At 60.4% G+C, this 8,952-nt stretch overlaps 2 non-coding genes across 2 annotated transcripts; both read right to left on the bottom strand.

Annotated features, from left to right (window-relative positions):
- Positions 1-700: 700 nt before the first annotated feature.
- Positions 701-853, bottom strand: LOC142790917 (5.8S ribosomal RNA). The gene has a single exon (XR_012889854.1). It is a non-coding gene; the product is annotated as a 5.8S ribosomal RNA (ribosomal RNA).
- A 1,719-nt stretch (positions 854-2,572) lies between these two features.
- On the bottom strand, positions 2,573-4,387 carry LOC142790855 (small subunit ribosomal RNA). Its single transcript, XR_012889806.1, has one exon. It is a non-coding gene; the product is annotated as a small subunit ribosomal RNA (ribosomal RNA).
- Positions 4,388-8,952: the final 4,565 nt, after the last annotated feature.

Here is an 8,952-nt window from a genome sequence, read left to right as displayed (position 1 = left end):
GCACTTAGACCGACGGCGGACTACGACGAGAACGCCTTAAGCTTCGCCAACGTTTCGCCAACTCGTGCGGGAGACTTTTTCCGCTTCGCGGCAAGTCGTCGCGCCGTGCTCTCCGCATCAACCGCGTACGCAGCGAACCGCAAACGTCGGGCGCAGCCTCCTCACCTCCCTGCGCTTTGCGCGCGAACGTTCCCTGTTCGCGCGGCAAAGCCTGGAGGAGGCACGGCCCCGCAGCGTGTTCGAGCGCCCGGTCTACGGGACACCCTGCTTACTTCGAGGGCAACAAGCGCAACGCAAGGCTGCGATCTCGCGCACTTTGCGCACGGCTGGAGAAGCTTTGCTGGCCGGCTTTCGCTCCTCGTGTTTACCGTGCGTTAAAGTTGCGCGTCCGTGGCTCTCGCAGCTCTTGCGCGCCCGGTCGCAGAGAGGAGTACGCAACCTCGACCGCACTTTCCCTGCAGGCTTCCTTCCGACTCGAAGTCCTGCGGCGGTCTCAACGAGGTGCCACATCCTCAATGCAGTCGGTCGCCCCCGTTTCGGTTGGGCTCTGGCACGACGGTCGCCACCGTCTCGCCCTTGAGTGGCCGCTGTTGGCGCTCGCTGTGAGGTGTTCAGCGTGCTGTCCGTGTTGCCGACGCGGTCAAAACGAGTCGACGGCTCACGTTCCCTTGTGCGCCGAAGGCTCTCTTGATATGTGATCCGACCCTCAGACAGACGAAGCCAAGGGAAGACCCAAGGCCGCAATGTGCGTTCAAAGAATCAGTGCTCAGTGTGTCCTGCAATTCACACCAAGTCTCGCAGCTGGCTGCGTTCTTCATCGACCCGAGAACCGAGTGATCCACCGCTTAGAGTCGTGAAAAAGTGTTTGTTCAATTCCGTACAGTCAAAACCAAACGTTTCTGGCACTCGGCCAAACAGTGGCCAAGAAGGGCGCTTTTCAGCGCACGCTTGGACTCCAAAACTCTGCCGCGCCTTTTTCGGCTGCCGCAAATCGAGCAAACGGTGTGTTTCGGACGGCGTTTCGCTTCCGCTACTTGCGAGTGCTTTCGTGGTCCACCCCTCTATAAATACTCGGGAGGCGTCGAAGCCGGTTCTCCAAGCCGGACCCGTAGGTATCGTTGTGTGCTCGCTCTCATTGGCCCGCCTAACCAGAAAATGCCTGCGGTACACCCATTTGGATAAGAGTGCACGCAGATGCGGGCCTCGACGGCTACACATTTCCTCGGGCGGCCGCCTCCCGGCCTCCGTGGAGCGCGGGATGCACGGTCCCATCGACAAGCCTCTCCCGTTTTTACCGTGGCGTCGCGGTTCACCACGGCGGGCGGGTCGGTCTCCTCCGCATAAAAAGGGGGACCCCCGCTTTTTGTTCCACGAAATCGCACAAGCTTTTTTCGCATCCACGGTTTGCCACCGCACACCAAAATGCCGATCCGGCTGCCTACTTTAGCCAACAGGTGGAGCCAGGCGCGCCGTACTTGCGCGGCACTTCCCACGTCCACCGAAGTCGGTGCCAAGGACCACTTTCGGCGCCGGAGCCGCGTACGAGCCTACTCGAGGCGGAAGAACGAAGCCAGCAAGGGCCTGGCCGCAAGTGCGTTCAATTGTCGGGACGTCCAAGTCCCTCGTTCTTCCGTGCTTCCTCTTTCGGCAAGTCGTTGCGGCACCTTCCCAAAGCGCGCAGACCCGCTAATCGCGACGAGCGCGACGTGGCCGTGCCGCCTTTCCCTCGGCAGCAAGCAAAACGCCTGGCAACGTCGACGCTCCCCTAACCGCGATCTCGCACCGTGTTTCGTGTGGCGAATTCAAAAGCCGGCCGGCGCTGCTGCAACCATTACGGTCGGTACGCATACGCCGCGGAGGGCGGGACGGTCATCGGAGCGTGCGGTTCCTCCATCGAGTACTGCGCACCTCGGCCGTCGCATCGCCGTGCCATGACCGGCCGCGCGTCAACGCGAACCGGTGCCAGCGAGATCCCTCGCCTGCAAGAACCGACCGGCAGCCTCCGTCACCCGAGGACGCGGAGGCGCTTGCCGCGGACGGCGGGACGGTATGCACTGGTGCACAGCGGACCCGTCACATCGCCAGTTCCTTGACCGACCGCCGACGCTTGTGCCGTTCCTCTCGTACTTGGCAGTCGCCGCGCGATTGTCGGGTCTCGTTCTTGCACGCTCGAACGGTCGGGAGGGCACTCGGCTGGCGTTTCGGGAACGCGCAGCCTCGCCTTCTACCGACGTAACCACGACTCGCCGTTCGCGCTCCGCCGCTCCTGTTTACAGTACTAGGCGGTCCCGCAGCGGTCGGGTCGCGCATTTCGAGCGCTTCGAGCCACGGTGCAGTGGCGGGTCGAAAGCCGACCTATGAGTGCGTTGCGCCGTTTGTACCCGCGTCCGCCACCTGGCCGACCGTCCAAGGTCGCGGTGTTGGCGTCCGCTGGGCGCAACAATTTGTCACGGGGTGCCGCTCCACATTCAGGCAGCCCCGTGGGGAAAAGCCGACCCCGCGTCCAAACGGGGTCAGCGGCAGAAAGTGTCGGGCGCAGACGCAGCTGAGGCGCTCACCCTTCACAATCCGTTAATGATCCTTCCGCAGGTTCACCTACGGAAACCTTGTTACGACTTTTACTTCCTCTAAATGATCAAGTTTGGTCATCTTTCCAACAGACCGGCGCAACCGAAAGGCCGCGCCGGACATCGGTCCGAAGACCTCACTAAATCATTCAATCGGTAGTAGCGACGGGCGGTGTGTACAAAGGGCAGGGACGTAATCAACGCGAGCTTATGACTCGCGCTTACTGGGAATTCCTCGTTCAAGGGGAACAATTGCAAGCCCCTATCCCAATCACGAAAGAAGTTCCACGGGTTACCCAGTCTTTTCAGACAGGGATAAAGACACGCTGCTTCCTTCAGTGTAGCGCGCGTGCGGCCCCGGACATCTAAGGGCATCACAGACCTGTTATTGCTCTGTTTCGTGCGGCTAGGAGCCGCTTGTCCCTCTAAGAAGGTTGTAAGGTGCTGGGAACCCCGCACCTATTTAATAGGCTAGAGTCTCGTTCGTTATCGGAATTAACCAGACAAATCGCTCCACCAACTAAGAACGGCCATGCACCACCATCCACCGAATCAAGAAAGAGCTCTCAATCTGTCAATCCTCCCAGTGTCCGGGCCGGGTAAGTTTTCCCGTGTTGAGTCAAATTAAGCCGCAGGCTCCACTCCTGGTGGTGCCCTTCCGTCAATTCCTTTAAGTTTCAGCTTTGCAACCATACTTCCCCCGGAACCCAAATACTTTGGTTTCCCGGAAGCTGCCCGCCGAGTCATTTGAGTAACTCAGGCGGATCGCTGGTTGGCATCGTTTATGGTCAGAACTAGGGCGGTATCTGATCGCCTTCGAACCTCTGACTTTCGTTCTTGATCAATGAAAACATTCTTGGCAAATGCTTTCGCAGTAGTTCGTCTTGCGACGGTCCAAGAATTTCACCTCTAGCGCCGCAATACGAATGCCCCCGTCCGTCCCTCTTAATCATTACCTCGTATTCCAAAAACCAACAGAACAGAAACGAGGTCTTGTTCTATTATTCCATGCAAGTTTATTCAGGCGACTCGCCTGCGTTGAGCACTCTAATTTTTTCAAAGTAAAAGCACCGGCCATCTCGAGGCACACAATGAAGTGCACCAAGAAAGAACCGGCATGATGTTCAGTCCGAGCCGTCGCATCGGGTAGATGCACTACTCGTCTGGAACTGAGATCCAACTACGAGCTTTTTAACCACAGCAGCTTTAGTATACGCTATTGGAGCTGGAATTACCGCGGCTGCTGGCACCAGACTTGCCCTCCAATTGATCCTCGTTAAAGGATTTAGAGTGTACTCATTTCAATTACGGGGCCTCAAAAGAGTCCCGTATTGTTATTTTTCGTCACTACCTCCCCGTGCCGGGAGTGGGTAATTTGCGCGCCTGCTGCCTTCCTTGGATGTGGTAGCCGTTTCTCAGGCTCCCTCTCCGGAATCGAACCCTGATTCTCCGTTACCCGTAACAACCATGGTAAGCAAGTAACCTACCATCGAAAGTTGATAAGGCAGACACTTGAAAGAAACGTCGCCGGCTCGTGGCCATGCGATCAGCACAAAGTTATCCAGAGTCACCACACAATACGGGCCGAAACCCGATCGATCTTGGTCTAATAAAAGCACCCGTTACCCAAAGGGCTCCAGGCTCACTGCATGTATTAGCTCTAGAATTGCCACAGTTATCCAAGTAGGAAGAAACGATCTAAGGAACCATAACTGATTTAATGAGCCATTCGCGGTTTCGCCTTATTTCGGCATGTACTTAGACATGCATGGCTTAATCTTTGAGACAAGCATATGATTACTGGCAGGATCAACCAGGTAATCGTTCGACTGCGCGTCCGTCCTCGCCCTCGGCGGGCCGGACGCAGTCTGTGTGCGGCGGAGGCCACCTTCAGGCGCCCCAACACGCTTATTTTGCACTCCGAGATGACGGCGTTCGAGCTCGCTACGGCACAACCTTCCCGAAAGACGAGTGGGAGCCGTGCGGCAAGAAGCACGTTCATGCTCGCTCTTTTTCGTTGCATCGACTCGGTCGCGCCGTGCGGGTTGCCCAAGCCCGCTGCACTGTCGGTGGACCGGCCGGAACTAGCAACGGAGCCGAGACTGCAAAGCCGCCAGACGACGGGTCACGCCCGCGTCTTCGGCGCTTTCGCATCTGAATCGCCCGAGGACGACACGGAACACACCTCGATATCGTGGTAAAACGGCACCGTCCGACAACCAGCCCCTAACGCATCAAGCGGATGAGGCTGCAGACGACTGCCGTGGATTCCCCTGGAGCAGACCCGAGGACACGCTTGACGAGGCCGAAGCCCGCCGCATATCAGACACCCGGTCGCTTTCGCGTACGCCGCTCACGAGAACCCCCACATAATAGCAGCGATAAGTACCCAGACCTCCTTGGGCCCTAATACGAGCGTACTCGAGAAAATTTCACCGCGGGTGTGCCCCGAAACGTGTGGCATGTTGAGCGTGCCACAAGTCTACGTCGCTCTCAAACCCGCCGAGGTCGTAGAATTTGCGACCCTACTCACGAAATTCCCACCGAGGATACGGCCGCAAACGTACCGCACCTTGGGTAGGCCACGAGTTTGTGCAACACTACGCTGACGGCACAGCACCGAGGTCGTGCGCGCACGCACGGGAAAATTCCGCCGCGGTTTCTGCCGAAAACGTGAGGCACCACGACTCTCCGCAAGTTCGCGTCGACTGCGAAAGACCGAAGTCGTGAACGACGTGTCCGCTACTCGCCGCCGACACGCTGGACACCAAACGTACAACGACTCGACGGCGTCGTAGAGGCCCACGACGCGGTTTTCCTTAACGACGTCTCGGCGTGGCACCGACAGGTTAGAACGGCCGACCAACGTTCCCTGTCCGCCGTTCGGCTCAGTCGAAGGGCTCGGCGACTTCGGCAACGCTGCGAAGCCGCACGGTGACGCACGCCATGTCCCCATTTTTTTTTTCTTTCTGCGTCTGCCGGGGTGCCCCTATAATAGCAGCGATAAGCACCCAGACCGCCGTGGGTCGCTCGCCCCGGCTGACGTGGTTTTTCGTACTCCTGCGGCGGTCGCCGTCAAGCACGTCCAAATACGCTACTTTCGTGGGCGCATTCACGCTCTTTCGCTTCGCCGGAGTGCCAGCACTCACTCTGCCAAAAACGGCGAACATCCGAGCGGCGGTTCCCACTTTTGCGTCGGCGTCGCAAACCCCGCCCCGGCAGACGAGGTTTGCCGTACTCGTGCGACGGTGGCCGGCGGGCACGTCGAAAGACGCCGATATCGTGCGCGAATTGGCGCACCTTGGCTTCACCGGAGTGCCGCCACTGACTCCTCCAAAAACGGCGAAGATCCGAGCGGCGCTTCCCACTTTCGCATCGGCGTCCCGAACTCCGCCCCGGCTGACGCGGTTTACCGTACTCGTGCGACGGTCGCCGGCGAGCACGTGGAAAGACGCCGATATCGTGCCCGAATCGGCTCCGTTCGGCTTCGCCGGAGTGCCAGCACTGGCTCGGCGAAAGACGACGAACATCCGAGCGACGGTTCTCACTATTGCGTACGCGTCGCAAACCCCGCCCCGGCAGACGCACTTTGCCGTACTCGTGCGACGGTCGCCGGCGAGCACGTAGAAAGACGCCGATATCGTGCCGGAATCGGCCCCGTTTGGCTTCGCCGGAGTGCCAGCACTCACTCGGCCACAAACGGCGAACATCCGAGCGGCGGTTCCCACTTAGCCGTCGGCGTCCCGAACTCCGCCCCGGCAGACGCGGTTGCCGAGCTCGTGCGACTAGCGACCGCGAAGCCGTCTCGCGACGCCGCTTTCGTGCGCGGCTCCCACTGCGACCTGGGTCACCCGAGGTCGACGAGCAAAAAAGAATGTCGAAAAAAATTTTTTTTTTTTTTGCGTCTGCCGGGGTGCCCCTATAATAGCAGCGATAAGCACCCAGACCGCCATGGGTCGCTCGCCCCGGCTGACGTGGTTTTTCGTTTTCCTGCGGTGGTCGTCGTCAAGCACGTCCAAACACGCCACTTTCGTGGGCGCATTCGCGCTCTTTCGCTTCGCCGGAGTGCCAGCACTCACTCTGCCAAAAACGGCGAACATCCGAGCGGCGGTTCCCACTTTTGCGTCGGCGTCGCAAACCCCGCCCCGGCAGACGAGGTTTGCCGTACTCGTGCGACGGTGGCCGGCGGGCACGTCGAAAGACGCCGATATCGTGCGCGAATTGGCGCACCTTGGCTTCACCGGAGTGCCGCCACTGACTCCTCCAAAAACGGCGAAGATCCGAGCGGCGCTTCCCACTTTCGCATCGGCGTCCCGAACTCCGCCCCGGCTGACGCGGTTTACCGTACTCGTGCGACGGTCGCCGGCGAGCACGTGGAAAGACGCCGATATCGTGCCCGAATCGGCTCCGTTCGGCTTCGCCGGATTGCCAGCACTGGCTCGGCGAAAGACGACGAACATCCGAGCGACGGTTCTCACTATTGCGTACGCGTCGCAAACCCCGCCCCGGCAGACGCACTTTGCCGTACTCGTGCGACGGTCGCCGGCGAGCACGTAGAAAGACGCCGATATCGTGCCGGAATCGGCCCCGTTTGGCTTCGCCGGAGTGCCAGCACTCACTCGGCCACAAACGGCGAACATCCGAGCGGCGGTTCCCACTTAGCCGTCGGCGTCCCGAACTCCGCCCCGGCAGACGCGGTTGCCGAGCTCGTGCGACTAGCGACCGCGAAGCCGTCTCGCGACGCCGCTTTCGTGCGCGGCTCCCACTGCGACCTGGGTCACCCGAGGTCGACGAGCAAAAAAGAATGTCGAAAAAAATTTTTTTTTTTTTTTTTGCGTCTGCCGGGGTGCCCCTATAATAGCAGCGATAAGCACCCAGACCGCCATGGGTCGCTCGCCCCGGCTGACGTGGTTTTTCGTTTTCCTGCGGTGGTCGTCGTCAAGCACGTCCAAACACGCCACTTTCGTGGGCGCATTCGCGCTCTTTCGCTTCGCCGGAGTGCCAGCACTCACTCTGCCAAAAACGGCGAACATCCTAGTGGCGGTTCCCACTTTTGCGTCGGCGTCGCCAACCCCGCCCCGGCATACGCGGTTTGCCGTACTCGTGCGGCGGTGGCCGGCGGGCACGTCGAAAGACACCGATATCGTGCGCGAGTCGATGCTTCTTGGTCTCGCAGGAGGGCCGCCACTCACTCCTGCAAAAACGGCGAAGATCCGAGCGGCGCTTCCCACTTTTTCGTCGGCGTCGCAAACCTCGCCCCGGCAGACGCGCTTTGCCGTACTCGTGCGACGGTCGCCGGCGAGCACGTCGAAATACGCCGATATCGTGGCCGAATCGGCCCCGTTTCGCTTCGCCGGAGTGCCAGCACTCGCTCGGCCAAAGACGACGAACATCCGAGCGACGGTTCCCACTATTGCGTACGCGTCGCGAACCCCGCCCCGGCAGACGCGGTTTGCCGTACTCGTGCGGCGGTGGCCGGCGGGCACGTCGAAAGACGCCGATATCGTGCACGAATTGGCGCTCCTTGGCTTCACCGGAGTGCCAGCACTCACTCGGCCAAAAACGGCGAACATCCGAGCAGCGGTACCCACTTAGCCGTCGGCATCCCGAACTCCGCGCCGGCTGACGCGGTTGCCGAGCTCGTGCGACTAGCGACCGCGAACGCGTCTCGCGACGCCGCTTTCGTGCGCGGCTCCCATTGCGACCTGGGTTACCCGAGCTCGACCAGCAAAAAAGAAGGTCGAAAATTTTTTTTTTTTTTCTGCGTCTGCCGGGGTGCCCCTATAATAGCAGCGATAAGCACCCAGACCGCCGTGTGTCGCTCGCCCCGGCTGACGTGGTTTTTCGTACTCCTGCAGCGGTCGCCGTCACGCACGTCCAAATACGCCACTTTCGTGGGCGCATTCGCGCTCTTTCGCGTCGCCGGAGTGCCAGCACTCACTCTGCCAAAAACGGCCAACATCCGAGCGGCGGTTCCCACTTTTGCGTCGGCGTCGTAAACCCCGCCCCGGCAGACGCGGTTTGCCCTACTCGTGCGACGGTCGCCGGCGAGCGCGTCGAAAGACGCCGATATCGTGCGCTAATTGGCGCTCCTTGGCTTCTCCGGAGTGCCGCCACTCACTCCTCCAAAAACGGCGAAGATCCGAGCGGCGTTCTCCACTTTCGCATCGGCGTCCCGAACTCCGCCCGGGCTGACGCGGTTTACCGTACTCGTGCGACGGTCGCCGGCGGGCACGTCGAAAGACGCCGATATCGTGCCGTAATCGGCCCCGTTTGGCTTCGCCCGTGTGCCAGCACTCACTCGGCCAAAAACGGCGAACATCCGAGCAGCGTTTCCCACTTTCGCATCGGCGTCCCGAAGCCCGCCCCGGCAGACGCGGTTTGC

The sequence above is a fragment of the Rhipicephalus microplus genome, unplaced genomic scaffold (assembly GCF_043290135.1).
Source record: "Rhipicephalus microplus isolate Deutch F79 unplaced genomic scaffold, USDA_Rmic scaffold_134, whole genome shotgun sequence".
NCBI classification, from domain to species: domain Eukaryota; kingdom Metazoa; phylum Arthropoda; class Arachnida; order Ixodida; family Ixodidae; genus Rhipicephalus; species Rhipicephalus microplus.
The sequence above is the reverse complement of the archived record's forward strand: the minus strand, read 5'-3'. Positions and strand labels throughout refer to the sequence as shown.